Below are 15,292 nucleotides of genomic sequence, written 5' to 3'. Positions count from 1 at the left end.
GCACATGCAGAAGACAAATAAAATCACATGGACTTCTTTATGTTGGCCTTGAAGAAGGTTAACCTAGAACATCTAATCTTAAGCAGTGTAAACTTAAAAATATCTTTGTCTTGAGTACAATCTGGGCATCCAAGAAGGTGACAAAGATGAATGTAGGGTCTCTATTTGAGTGATTTAACCAAATATCAGTTAGAAGACTCAAATTTGTTCATTAAAAAACATGTTTCTATATCATTTTGCTTAAGCGAAGAATTCCACTTTACATCAAAAAAAGAAGAATAGAAAAAGAAAAAGAAACATCCCTAACGATGTTGGATAACAAAACAACGCCCAATTAGTACACATTAATGTGTTTGGGAGGGAAAAAATTGAGTATACACCTAACCTTTGGCATAATCCACAAAGTGATGGCCCCAAGATTTGAACCCATAACCTTAAGGTTATTAGGCCAAGTCTTAACCATTAATCAAAGCTTCACAATATTTTTTAAATGACTAATCACTGTATAAACTATAATTAGAAAAATAAAATAGCTTCAGATTGGACATCTATGTCATAATGACATCAATGAAACTTGCAACTTTTAGCTTTGATTACACAAAACAAGGAAAGAAGATGATTTTTATCAGGTTCACAGGAACTGTTATTTTGTCAGAATAGCGTTGAAGAAATCCAGACAAAAATTAGAACTGTCACTTGGATAAGCAACAAAAAGATTCAAAAGAATAGGACACGTTTTAAGTTGATCTCCTATTTGAACCATCATTGTATTTTACTTCTATATTTTTTTAATCATGGTCAATGTTTTGGATTTATAAAATAGGATTTTTTCCCCTAACATCACATGTTTTTATTAGAAAATACGAAAAATATAGCAGTATCAGTGGATATCCTTTTCAATCATTGTCAGTCACATGTCCAGCATACAACATGAGATTTTGATCAAGTATTCTAGGACTCTTATTTTTTGAGCTGAAACATAGAGGTTGAAACAGAATGAGTTATTTAATGTGTTTGAAAATTTATTATAGCAGTGAAACTCATTCTGACTACCTTATTGAACCCAAAACCTACAACCTTTCCTTTCTTTAAAACTACCACAAAATCACTTGCAGGCAGGTATACTTTACCTAAAGTCATATAAGTTCATACAATAACATGCAATTGCAAACCTATTCAAGAAAAGATTTATATTAATTTCGGTCATTTAATTTTGTTTTCCCTAGAAGCAATCAAGAAATCAATGAGCATGTTAGAATATATAGTGATATATGTTATTTTTGTGTTGAGTGAGGGTACTATGGTCATATGGTTATATTGTATTTTATATAAATATTTGCCGATGGTTTTAGGTTTATTCAAGAACCTAAAAACATACGTTTAATACACAGTCTTCTCTTTGTTTCTTCTCTCTTTCTCTCTAGCCCTAATCAAAGTTTTTCATACTGTTCCACTTCAACTGAACAGTAAGAAACAACAAAGTATGATAGAAATGTAATACTAAAACTTCATGATACAGCATACTACCTCTTTAAGACTTTCCAACTGACAACACCTGTCTCTCGTTCTTCCTGCTTTATAAGAACAGATTTTCCTTCTTTCCTTTTATTTTTTGAGTTCACACTTTTTGGAAAAGCATTCTGCACACCATTATCAGCAGGCTTCGAGGATTTATAATCAAGATTAATTCCATCTTCCATTTCATCACCATATTCCTTTTCATCCACATGTTCTTCCATTTTCCCTGCATTCTCCATGAGCTTTTTGAACAATGTTCCACTTCTAGAAAGCTCCTCGAATGTTCCCTCCTCTTTGACCATACCTTCAGATATTAATATGACTTTATCCACCTGAGGAAGAAAATGTAGCTGGTTTGTGACAAGCACTCTGGTTTTCCCTTGCAACTCGCCTTTGATACAGTTGTTAAAAACCTGGAGGAAATTGATACTGGAGATTAGACCAAGAACCAAAAAAAAAAAAACTAATGATTAACAAAGTTGAGAAGATTCAAGAGCCAATTCAGTGATAATTATGACCCAAGATAATGTTTAGATGTTTAGAAAACATGAGCAATATTCTGAAGAGAAATAAAGGAGAGATGAAACAGAAAGTCATCTCAGTTTTCTGATTATTCTTCCGGAAGGTATATTTCAGTAAATTTAGCTTGTTTACAAGTACGAAGAGTTAGCAACAAAGAGTTTCAGAGACCTTTTTCCATAAAGTATATGGTATAATCTCAGCACAAATGACGCTCTAAGTCAAAGTAAACCATTTTAAATATAAAAATTTTCGTACTCTCTAACTAGGTAGGTGACAATATATTGCTTAAACATGCAATGTTTACCTGTCGACCAACATGGGCATCTAGAGCACTTAAAGGGTCATCAAATATGTATACATCTGCATTTGAATATACAGCCCTAGCCATGGAAACTCTTTGCTTTTGTCCCCCACTAATATTCACCCCTCTTTCACCAATCTCTGTAAGATCGTGACCCTGAAAAAGCATTAAATACACAAGAAATTCAGGTCCAGGATCCATTTTAATGTAATGACAGCATTCCATCACATATCATGTTAATGAAAACTAATCACAATCATATAACATTATACTTAACAGGAAGTAAGTCAAGGTCATGCTGCAATGCAGTTACATCTATTGCCTTCCAGTATCTGGCTGGTTCAAAGTTAGATCCAAATAATATGTTCTCGCGTACCTGCAAGGATAAGATTTGCTCATTAAAAATGTGAATGATCATAAATCCTGAGCATTTTTAATATAACAAATTTTCAGCTACAGGACATAGTTTTGATTGAGGATGAGCATGCTGTAACTCACAGTAGCATTGAAAATCCATGAAATTTGGGGAACATAAGCAACAGATCCTCTGATGACAACACTTGCATCTGCTACCGGCGGAAGCTCCCCAATCATTGCCGATATAAAAGACGTCTTTCCTTCTCCAGTACCACCAACAACTGCAACTAGACTACCAACTGGGATGTCCAAATTGATGTTTGCTAATGTGGGGTTTTCTGCCTGAAAAAAATATGTATATATATACATAAAAATACAGGAAACATAAATCCTAAAAGTCACAGGATTGCTAATGTTATCAGTATATGAGAAGATTGAACTCGTGTAACTATCCAGTGGAAAGGTAATGGCTTCACAGCTGAAGTAGTTTACCGTTTCCTTTATTTTATTTTCACTTCTTTATTTTTTGGCAGGCAACTGTAACATATTCTTGTTGATGCATAAATGGTAAACCTTGACCATTAGACAAATAGGGCTGAAATATGTCATATAAAATTCTGTGTTCCACTCTAGTTCACATAACAACATTCACCGTCCATCTTTCCCTATCAGGGGACTAAGGAAAAGGTTATACACAGTGCACAAGGCTCTTGCTTACAGTAGGTGTGGGAGAGAGAGTAGGTACTAGGTAGACAGCCTTCCCCCAACCTTTTTGTAAAGATGCTGATTAAAAAAAGTTCCAAGATAAAAAGTGAAAAATCATTATGAATGTTAAGTAACTTGGAATATATCTCTCATCTTTCTGAAGTCCAAATGCTTTTAAATCCTAATTATTCCTGGGCAATACAAGTTAAGTTCGAACTATTTGTATGTAGAGATTCATGACAGCCACTTTTTCTTTTGATTGCTTTCTTAATCTGTTCACGTCACTAGCAAGTTTCTTTAGATAACTGCTACTTCCTATAGATTCCCCATGAACCTCTTATGATTATCTTTGATACAAATATGCTATATTTATAAACACCCAAAAGATACATGATGCTTCGACAGCTCCATTATATATTCTATAATAGAGAGAACACAATGCTTAGACAAACCAAAATAAGTAAGCACGAAGGACTAAAAAGTGCTATGAATGTCAAAATTTACTTTGTTGAGTGTTAGAATAGTTATATGTTCTATGTTATTTTTGTGTTAAGTTGTGGGTACTGTGGTCATATTGTTAGGTGGTGCGTTTTATAAATATGTGCTGATGGTTTTAGGTTTATTTTAAGAACTTACAAACATATATTCAATATAACGCAGTCTTCTTTTCTTCTCTCTCTCTCTAACCCGAATCATAGTTTTACATATTTTTACATTCTAACTTGGTATTAGAGCATCAATTCTGCCCTATCAAGTGTTCATTAGACTCTTGGGATTATTCTGAGGTGACAATATGTGCTGATGTCATCCTCTGTACGATGACATCAGCATGACATCATAATTTGTACGGACCAGATAGACCTCCCAAGGTCATTTTCTCCCTCTGATGATGATGATGACTTTTGTGGAATTTTTGGGACCATTTGATGCAAGTTTTCAATTTTTGAATGTTTTTCGAGTTTTTGGTGGTATTTTCTTCAATCTGTGGTATAGCCCATTAGCTGAAGTTTCTTCTTGCAATCAACTCTGTGGGAGCCGAAATTGCCCTAGAGAGCTGTTTCAGAGCTGGCTTTGCTGTTTTGTTGGATTTTCGAGTGATTTTGTTCATCTGTTTGGCGCAGCATTGCTGATTTTGTTCCAGTACTGTACCTATTTGTTCATTCTGGTGATTCTGGTAATTTAGCTTGGTGATTACTAGTAGTGGTAATTTCTTTGGCTTGTTTGTTTGTTTGTTTTTTTTTTTTTGTGTGTGTGCATGCGCTTTATTGGTGGCTGGTGTTGGTCTTTGCTTTGTGCTGCCATCTATTGTTATTTCCTGTATTGTTGTTTTATCTCATTGTCACGGCCGAGGCAAAACCTGATGCAAAATCTTCATTGGTTAACGATGATGACTTACCCAAGTTTGTTACAACTAAGAAATTAAATGGACTGAATTATCTGGCATGGGCCCATGCAGTTAAGATTTTCTTGTGTGGCAAGAAAAGTCACGCTTTCTTACTGAACTTCCACTAGCTAATAATGATAAGGGCTAAGATGATTGGTTAAGTGAGTATTCATGTGTTATGGGGTGACTTTGGCATAGTTTGGAACCCCATGTTACTACTACGGTGGAGTTTTGTGAAACCTCTAATGAAATTTGGGACTCCCTTGCTGATTCTTTTTCCACATCAAAGTAGCATTTCTCATGTCTATGAGTTGTATGAATAGATCTTTGTTACTCGACAGCCTAGTTGTCCTCTACCTAAATATTATAGTGGACTTAAGAACTTGTGGGATCAATTACTGCAGCACAGACCCTTTACTATTGGTTTGGCCCAACAGAAGTAATATTGGGAGGAGTTTATGATGGCATCCTTACTTTTGGGTTTAGATTCTGATTTACGGGATTTCAAAGATTAGATTCTTATTAGTGAGACTTTTCCTTCAGCTGCTAATGCCTACTCTCAGCTATTGCTTTCTTCTTTGGGATAGTGTCATTCTACATCTGGTTGCTCCTCCTAGTCCTTGTCCTCTTCTGCATTGATCTCTAGCAGTGGTGACTGTGGGCCTACCCCTAGGAGTTTTTATGGCCACTCTAGTCACCACGGCTCTCATGCTGGTTCACGTGGTTCTCATGGTGGTCGTTCTTCTCATGGTTCTCATGGTAGTGGTCGGCGTGGTACTAGTTCCATGTCCCGTGGTGATCGGAAGTGTACTTATTGTGGTTCCTTGGGTCATTTTGAACCCTGGTGTTGGAAGAAGTATGGTAAACCTGATTATGTGAATCAGGTTATGGATGCTCCATCCTTGCCGTCGACATCCTTTCCTTCTGATATGGTGGTTTCCCCAGTTGATTCTCGTGATACACTCACTATTCAGATTAGTGAGGTTACTGACCACGTCCATTCTCTTCACATTGCTCTCCCGTCATCCTCCATAACTACATTGGCTAGTACAGGTAATATTGCACGTATGGCTCAAACTTCTAAGCCTTGGCTCCTAGATTGGTAACAAGGATGAAGAGTATTAAAAAGAGAAGAATTATCAGAAATGTTGGATCCTCCCAACCTGTCAGTGGGCAAGGTACTCTTCAATCCATCTCTAGTCTTCATGTTCCCACCTTTCCATTTAATTTGCCTTCTATTAGTCAATTAACTAAAGCTCTTCACTTTCTCTTACTTCATGTGTATTGCATGCCTTCCAGACCAAGCAGATGATTGGTTCGGGACATAAGAAAGATGACTTATATTTTTTGGATACTAATGGCTCTCCTCATCCTACTTTTGTTGTTTTGAGCACGTCTCCTACAATGGCATTTCCGCTTGGGTCATCCATCATTGGCTAAGCTTAAGTTAGCTATTCCTGATTTGAGTCATGTCTCAGCTTGAGTGTAAAGTGTGTCAGCTTGGTAAGCATCGACGTAGTTCTTTAACTAGTGTCAGCTTGGTAAGCATCGACGTAGTTCTTTAACTAGTCGTAGTGTTAGTCGCGTGTCTACGTCTGTTGATGTAGTCCACACAGATATATGGGGTCCCTCTCAAACTCCTACTATTAATGGTTTTTTTTTTATTTTGTTATTTTTGTGGATGATTACTCTTGAATGACGTAGTTGTTTTTATTACAACAACAGTCTGACTTGCCCCAAATACTTTCTAAGTTTTATAATGAAATTTTTACTAAGTTTGGGAAATCTTTAAGATATTTCGGCCAGATAATGCCTTAGAATATGTGCAATCTATTGTGAATAATTTTTGTGATGATCATAGTATTATACATCAGACTAGTTGTGCTCACACCTCCCAAAAAAGTAGTGTTGCTGAGCGGAAACATTGCCATTTGTTGGCCGCACCTTAATGTTTAACATGCATGTACCCAAACAGTTTTGGGGTGATGCTGTGCTCACTGCTTGTTCTCTTATTAACCGCATGCCCTCAGTTGTTTTACAAAACTAGTCTCATTTCTCTCAATTATACCCCAATTGTTCCCTGTTTCCACTTCCTCTTCGTGTGTTTGGTTGTGTGGGCTTTGTCCATGTCCTTGATTTAAGAATGGATAAGTTATCTCCCCATGCTTGCAAATGTGTTTTTTTTGGTTATTCTCGTACACTCACCTAATTTTGCACACCCTCTCTTCTTCTTCTCTCAGTGAACAATGAACGATTGAGAACAACAAATGATTGAGAGACGAATCAAATATCCCTCTCTTCTCTTCTCTCATAAACGATGGTCTCTTTCTCCTTGTCACCATGAACGACGGTATCTCAGTCGAAAATCTCTTCTACGATCTCTTTCTTCTTCTCTTAGGTAACCTCCAACTCCCCATCACTTTTTTTTCTTGGTTTATTTCAGGGTAATACCCTCGATACAGGGGGTTTTAGAGGGAAAAACCCTTAGAAAAGAAATAGGAGAAAAATTTTGCAAAATAGAACCGTTCGGCATTCCAGTTCCGAACAAAATGTTTATATCCAGCACTGCATTACTGAACTAAATGTTTTTGTTCAGCACTGTATTACTGAACCGAACCTTAACAGTTGACAAACCAATACCGAATCGAAAATGACTCAGAATTGTAAATGCAAGATAGATAAACTTACCTATGCAATGCCAACCTCATCAGAGTTTTTGTCATCGTCTTCCATTGCTCTATAAGTATCAACAAATGGTGAAAAAGATCACAAATGTAGAAACTCGGAGTCTGTAATAGGATTGTTTGCAACATTAACTGATTTGGAATACTGAACACATTTGAAACCATCGAACAAAACGTTAACTGATTAGGTGGTTTCAAATGTTTTTCATTGAAGATGAATACGTGGGTGTAAGATGGTGATGAAGAAGAATACGGTTAGGCTTTAGGTTGGTAACGAATACGTATAGATGGGGATGAAGGTTGTACAATATTGTAGAGTGTCATTCTAATTGTTTTCATTTGGTGGGTGGGTATTTCATTAAAAATTGTCATTTAATGTAATTTTACTTCAGGATATAATTGTAATAAAAAAAAAAATTTGAAAATTGGAGGGTTCAAAAAAATTAGGTAGGTGCTAATAGTAGCACTCTTTTTAAATATGTGCTGATTGTTTTAGGTTTATTTTAAGAACCTACAAATATATTCAATATAACAGAGTCTTCTTTTCTTCTCCTCTCTTTCTCTCTAACCCTAATCATAGTTTTACATATTTTTACATCATAACTTTGAGCAATGCATAAGAAATCATAAAATTAAAGCACAAACACAGAATTGAAAAGCAGAAAGCAACACACACCATAAACACAAAACACACTTGTAAATTTAATGTTGATAGCAAACCTTAGAATCCCATGAAAGTATCCATTCTTGATTGAGATGGCAGGAAGTTCTGGCTCAAGAGGTGGATTCGGTAACAGAATTCTTTCTTCAGCGAAGAATAGCTCCTCCAGTTGTTGTAATGATACATTTGCATTTACAACCTGTAAGCAATATCCATATTTAAATTTTAGAGCAAAACTGGCACTTGAGCACTACTCTGAACATGTAGGGGGAGGGTGGGGGAACATTCTATGTAACAGATATAAGGTAAAGAAATGAAAACAATTAGGCTGCAATACATCAGAATATAAAATATAAATATAAATAAATAAAAAGTGAATTGCAAAGCAGTTTTCACTCAGATCCTTCAATCATTTATCCCTCAGGGGCTGTATCACGACTTTTCAAAGGTAGTAATACACTCTTTGAGGTGTCGCATGGTTAATGCCTCTTTCTATCTATGAGGCTAGCAAGGGGCCACCCTAAGGGTGTGCTAAGAAACCTTAACGATAGCTCCTCCAGTTGTTGTAATGATACATTTGCATTTACAACCTGTAAGCAATATCCATATTTAAATTTTAGAGCAAAACTGGCACTTGAGCCCTACTCAGAACATGTAGGGGGAGGGTGGGGGAACATTCTATGTAACAGATATAAGGTAAAGAAATGAAAACAATTAGGCTGCAATGCATCAGAATATAAAATATAAATGTAAATAAATAAAAAGTGAATTGCAAAGCAGTTTTCACTCAGATCCTTCAATCATTTATCCCTCAGGGGCTGTATCACGACTTTTCAAAGGTAGTAATACACTCTTTGAGGTGTCGCATGGTTAATGCCTCTTTCTATCTATGAGGCTAGCAAGGGGCCACCTTAAGGGTGTGCTAAGAAACCTTAACGATCCCTCAAAACAACACTGAGTTAGCTCTAAATTAGCATTTATGAAACACAACTACTTCATTTTAGTAGTCATAGCAGTGTCTAATTGAGATATTTATGGACAAACCATATGGCATGTCAATTTTTTAATTATTTTTTCACTGGACAAGTTAGGGGGACACATAAAGCACATGCGTGTCTTGTGCCTAGATACTCCACATTACACATTTGTGTTTTTTATTTTATTTTTATTTATAATTTTAGAAAGTTGGTTTGGTGGTCAAAGTATTGCATTTCGAAACAAGATGGTGGCAGAAAAAAACATTTCTCCTAATACGTTATATCTTTGATATCTGTAATATGTGTCCTAAAATTCAACTAATATAGGCAGAAAACATGTCTTTGAAAAAATCAATTTCAGTGTGTTACTATAATCTTTTTTTATGTACATTGGTTTGTAGAAATTTTGGTGCAAACTTTTGGCATATGTAAATACTATATTATTATTTCTCAAGAATAATAGTATGATTTACATATTTTTTATGGATGATCTATTCATTATTGTAATGACTCTATTTTTTTTTTTTTTTTAAATAGCCAGTGCATAATTTAATTGAGCAAATTTTTGAATTTGATTGTTGTGTAAATTCTGTGCAAAAACAGTTCGGTTTTGTATTTTTTAGTAATAGTTTCCGATCTCAGAAATTTATGAAATTTTTATATATTGTTCCCATATGAGTCTAGCACGTTGTATAAAAAATTCAGAATTAAATGATGAGTATTTATTTTATGAAAATTCACGGACTGATTGGTGTTCAGTTTAATTTATAACAGAATTTGAAATTGAGTTTTGGGTGCTCGAACCAGGATTTGAGATAAATTTGTTAGGACTATTTTGGTATATAATTGGACCATGTTTGATCTATGGGTGAGACCCATGATTTAAATTTAATTTAATTTAAATTTGTTTAATGACTCATCTTTAACTGTTTGGTTATTTTTAATTAGGTGATTGATAGTAACCGCCTTAGGAGTTGTAATTATTTATTATATAGGATTATAATAAATATTTGATAGTTGATTTTATGGTGTGTACCACATGGCAAAAAATTATATATTTTATAAATAATGAAAATGTGTATATTTCATAGTGATCAAAATATTATATTTTGTGGTGAGAAAAATTATATCATTTTATAATTTATATTATAAAATTTGAAAGTATTATTACAAAAGTAATATATATATATATATATTTTTAAAAATACCAAGCTTTGGGAAGACAAACTCACATGGGTTGCCCCTCTTTTTGTGTTGGCCATCATTCACCTTCCTTTCCTTTTCATCTCATTTCATTTCTTGTTGGGTTGGCAGAGAGCTTGGCTCTCTTTCTCTCTATCTCAACGTGTCTCTCTCTCTCTCCTTTTCTCTTTTCTCTATTGTTGCTCAATCTTTGAGCTTCAAATGGAAGTCCTTAGAGTGAGATTTTGCAAAACTGTTGTAAATGAAAGTTGGAGAGCTCGTCGTGATATTCGCAATAGTGTTCTCGGATTCATGACCGGATGATGTTTGCATTTTCGGATTAGCTTTTCTTCATATTTGAGATAAGGACTTTCTTCATATTTTTATATTAAAAATGATAGATTATGGTTTTGACATGATATGATTTCACGTATATGTATGACTATTTTTTATATTAAAGCGTAAGGCGGCAGTCAAATCCTAGTCAAACACAACAACAGTAATATACGTGGAGTAAAACTCATCGTGAGATGAAATCTTATCATTATAGAAGTCCCGACCAATTAGAGATTATGTAGTGTAAGACTTCTAGATCAATTATGTTACTTGCTAGGCAAGATACCGGATTATTATAAATAAACCAACACCCCCACAGGATGAGGTACCCTATTTTCTTAGCGGCTAGCGGTGTTTTTCTTGCACGCGATGGTTTTGGTTATCTTCTTCATTGGGTTTTTTCATAATTAAGTATGGTATTTTTTTTCTGTCCTAATAGAACCTAAATGCTTATGAGATCTATGATAGTACGGGTCATGATTGATGAAATAGTACTTTGTATGTCGAGCTTCTATTTACACACCATAGTTTACCTCAATACACACCATTTCTAGTGCACACCTCCACACCATCTTCATTTTTTAATATTTTTTCAATTCACACCCTTTATGCCCAAAATACCTAACCCTACCTACCCCCAACCCAGCCACCACCAGATCCGGCGACCCACCCACGCCCTCATCCACCCTCCACAACCGATCCCGACTACCACTGTTCCTCCCTCAGACTCCTTCAACCCTTCCTTGCATCAATTCTGCCCCACTCCGACACCTCCACAACCACACCTCGCCATTACCGCAGCCTTAGTGACCGCCACCCCCAACCCTCGCGATTGACTAAGATCGATGAATGATCAATCGAATAGAGAGAGAGAGAGAGCGAGCAAGTGAAGAAGAGAAAAAGAGGTCGCAATGGAAGGGGTTCGCCAAAGGAGGCGTTGGAGAGTTGTTGCAGAGGAAAGATGGTACCAAAGGTAAAGGGCAGCGATGGAGGCAGTGGAAGTGGGGTAGATGGCAACCGGCGGTGGTGGGGTTGAGGTGGGTGGGAATGGTGCTATTGGAGGTGAGGGGTAGCAACCGGTGCTGGTGGGGTTAGAGGAGGTGGCAGTCGGCGGTCGCGGGGTTGGGAGGAGGTGGTAGCCGGCGGTGGTGAGTTGAGAGGGAGGAAGGGGTGTGTAGGTAATTTAATTAAAGGATACAATGGTAATTAAAAAAAATTGGGATAATGGTGAGGAGCTTCTATTTGCACACACCCATTACACTCTATGCACATCCTTCGCAATAAATAACTTGTTTGGAAGTAGTATTGCAAAAATAAACAACTTGTTCGGAAGTACCATTCCGAAAATTATCATTTTTTTCGACAGTAGAATTTCGATTTTTTTTTTTTCATTTTTTCGACATTCAACTTCCAAATGTGTTTTTTTGAATTGAGTGTGATGTCCATAATAGTAATTTTACTTAGGAATAAAATTGTAATAAAAATAATCATCATTAAGTGTGTGCACAGAGTAGAATGTGTGTGTGCAAATAGAAGCTCCCATAATGGTGTGAATTGAGAGAATATGAGGTGTGCAAATAGAAGCTCCCATTTTATATGTTAATTGATATTTCAAATTTTAAATTGTAGATTGAGCTGTTTTCATGTTAAAATTAGTGGTAATTTTTATTTTTATTTTTCTTTTATTATTAATATTATTATAATTTTTGTAAATAAATATTTAAAAAAAAAAAATCATTATCACCGCCATGTCCGTAATTTTTTGAAAATTGTCAGTTCCCATGTACTTGCTTCTTAGATTACCATATCAAGGTGTAATTCAACCCTAACCATTTTTGCCTTCCTATCTTGCTTTCAAATCGAAATCCCTTAAGTGCCTAATTATCTTAAGATTCTAGAAAACTTTTCATGAAATATTTGCAAGGCCGTGAGAGTCAACGCTGTCAACTTTCAAATCCGACATTCGGATCCCAAGCTCAAGACAATTGACCTAACACATTTTGAAAATGCTCCTAAAGTTCTATACCATTTTGATGCAACAATTGTTCAGTTTCCAAGCCGATCATGGCTCCTCAATTGAATAAAATGGAAAGTTCAGGAGGTGGCAGAAAATGATATTGGATAACATATTGCACAGTTTACAAATTGAATAAATTGATTAATTGCTTATTCTACTTTCAAGTATCCAAAATATCAAAGTCTCGATTGTACGCTGAATAAAATTATAACCAAGCTGAAGAAGGCAAAACCTGTGTTATTAAATTTGGAAGCATGTTTAACGGAAAACGTAGCATTGCAAACAGAGAAGGTGATGTAAAAGCCCTCGAAGGAGTCAAATTTCCTCCAAGAAAAGTGAGCATCCCAAACGATGTCACTGTCACAAGCACTGGAATGCTGTTTAGTATGAAACTGTTACACTACATAAGAAAAAAATCAAGTTAAGAATGGCGTTTAACAAGATTAACAGTGTCATGAATCACTTATGGTCGACAAATAGCCTTTAGAGAAGCTGATCCATTCAAAGATTATAAAAATGATAGGTAGGACAAAATTTTGAATCATTAATGCAATTAGTCTACTTCTGTAAAGCACAAGCAAATTGTAGTTGAACATTGAGTCATAAAATAGATGAATCAGGTTACGATACTATACATATTTATAGTCTTGCCCAAAGATAAATCAAATGCAGTACTATATAACAGCATAGAACTGGATATGCAAGTAATTCTATGTGCAAATATAGATGCATATGCAATCTTGGGGGTGGCCCAAAGTGCAATGGCTTTAAAAAAAAAGAAGTAATAATAGATGAACATTTTTGATCGATACCATATATATATTTCAGTGTCATGCTAATCTTATATAGTCTTCTACACATGCACAGAAATTGTATATGATCTTGGGGAAAGAGCAAGATGGATTGATGAAATTACAAAGAAATCCATGTGAGTATCATCCATCCAGTAGCATAAGCACGTTGATAGACATCTAGAGTTTCCAGGGTTGAATCAATATCAGGATAGCCTTTATAAATATAGGTGGCTTGATGCCTTGACCCCAAGTCTTGCCATTGGCAGGGGCAGTCTTATTCTGAGGTAAACCAGAGAGGAATGACTGTCTTATTTATTTATTCCTATATATTGCTATTGAGGAAAAAGCCCTTTGCTTCACCCTACTCTTTCTTTTTCTTTTCCTGCCTTGACACTGCCTTCAACACCCAGAGACATTGACTAGGGGCTCTGGCTTGATAGAATTGGGCTCAAGCTCTCATCCTGGACCCTTACACTTCTAAAGAGAAGACTCAAGAAAAATCTCAAAAGTTCTGTCCGAAATCGCTTAGTGGCTTATCTTAGTCTTAGTACCGAGCTTACAACTAACCCTCTGGTTTGACTACCGAGCTTACAACTAGCTAACTGTCCCAAAGTCCATTCCATTATATAGATCTCACAAACGACGATCCAAAAGGAAGGTGAAAGTAGAAAGCATGCTGAAGGGAAAGGGAGAACGGGTCAATCTTGATATGATAACCCTTTCCTACAAAGAAGGCCACAAAGAGTACATTCTCGCTTGAGACCGAGACAACAAAATTTGATTATGCCTCACTTATCGTATATGCCGGGTCCATTTAGTCTCACTCTGCTTTCTCTTCCCCCGCTAACAGGCCCGAACCATCAAAGCCCTCTTGGTTATTTTCACATTGAAATTTATTGTTCACATTTGTGAGATCCATTTGTAGTCTCAAGGGCTCGATCCTACTGCCTCATCATTATGATTACATTTTTTGACATTATTCTTGGAATCCTGTGGAAATTGTAATGGACTTTTTGTCACAGATTAACCTAACTCAAACTTTAGGGGTTTGGCACAATTTTGCAAGGACGTCATTCATTAATTTTCTTGTTATTATGTTTGCCTCAATAATATAAGATCTTAATTATTTTGTTGATTCCTCCACCAATTGAACGTCATTTACAATAGAACTTGAATTTGATGATATTGTCTTACCCATCTTCCAAATCCTAACCCTGATGCACCTACCCGTCCCACCCCCTCTAGCCTCCTCTTCCACTACTGCCTAACCTCCTCCGCCACTACCTCTCTCTTGAGGGATAGATCTAGGACTTGAACTTTGGGAGGGCAAAAACACACATAACTTTTCGTTGGAAAAAAGTACAATAAAATTTTAAATTTTGATTTATACTAGCACAAAAAAGTGGATAATGTATGTTTTTATGAGTAACATGATAATTCATTTCAATAAGCGAAATTAAAATTTATGAACTCATTTTCAAGAATGTCATATAAAAAACAAAAAAAAATGACATATAAACAGAGAAGAATACCAACAAATAAGAACAACTAGAAGAATATAATTAACTCTAAACAATATTGAAATATAACAAATAACACATATAACAAATAGAATAGATCAATATTTGATAAAACTCGATTTAGAAACTATTTTTTAAATTTTGTAATGTACATAATTTGGGGGGTGAATCTTTATAATTTTGAGGGTGAGAACTATTGAAATTTTGGGGGGGCGAATCCCCCCCCCCCCCGGCGTCCGGCGGCTCCTCTAGACCCATCCTTGTCCCTCCTCCCATTCTGCTCCCCAACCTCCTAGCCACCCCCGACCTCTTCCCCTGCTAAATCAATATTGCA

The 15,292-nt window shown here is 35.8% G+C and overlaps 1 pseudogene across 1 annotated transcript in view; it reads right to left on the bottom strand.

The window, feature by feature from the left end:
- The window catches only part of LOC145789315 (ABC transporter C family member 12-like), a 109,142-nt pseudogene that overhangs the window by 7,355 nt on the left and 86,495 nt on the right, over positions 1-15,292 (bottom strand). Inside the window, exons 19-24 of the transcript XR_014337076.1 lie at positions 12,877-13,044; positions 8,192-8,331; positions 2,840-3,040; positions 2,619-2,717; positions 2,345-2,497; positions 1,528-1,931 (exon numbers count right to left, since the gene is read on the bottom strand). The product of XR_014337076.1 is annotated as an ABC transporter C family member 12-like (transcript). The remainder of the gene's footprint in view (positions 1-1,527; positions 1,932-2,344; positions 2,498-2,618; positions 2,718-2,839; positions 3,041-8,191; positions 8,332-12,876; positions 13,045-15,292) is intronic.

Source organism: Camellia sinensis, chromosome 1, assembly GCF_055761805.1.
Source record: "Camellia sinensis isolate YWXY chromosome 1, ASM5576180v1, whole genome shotgun sequence".
Classification (NCBI taxonomy): domain Eukaryota; kingdom Viridiplantae; phylum Streptophyta; class Magnoliopsida; order Ericales; family Theaceae; genus Camellia; species Camellia sinensis.
The sequence above is the reverse complement of the archived record's forward strand: the minus strand, read 5'-3'. Positions and strand labels throughout refer to the sequence as shown.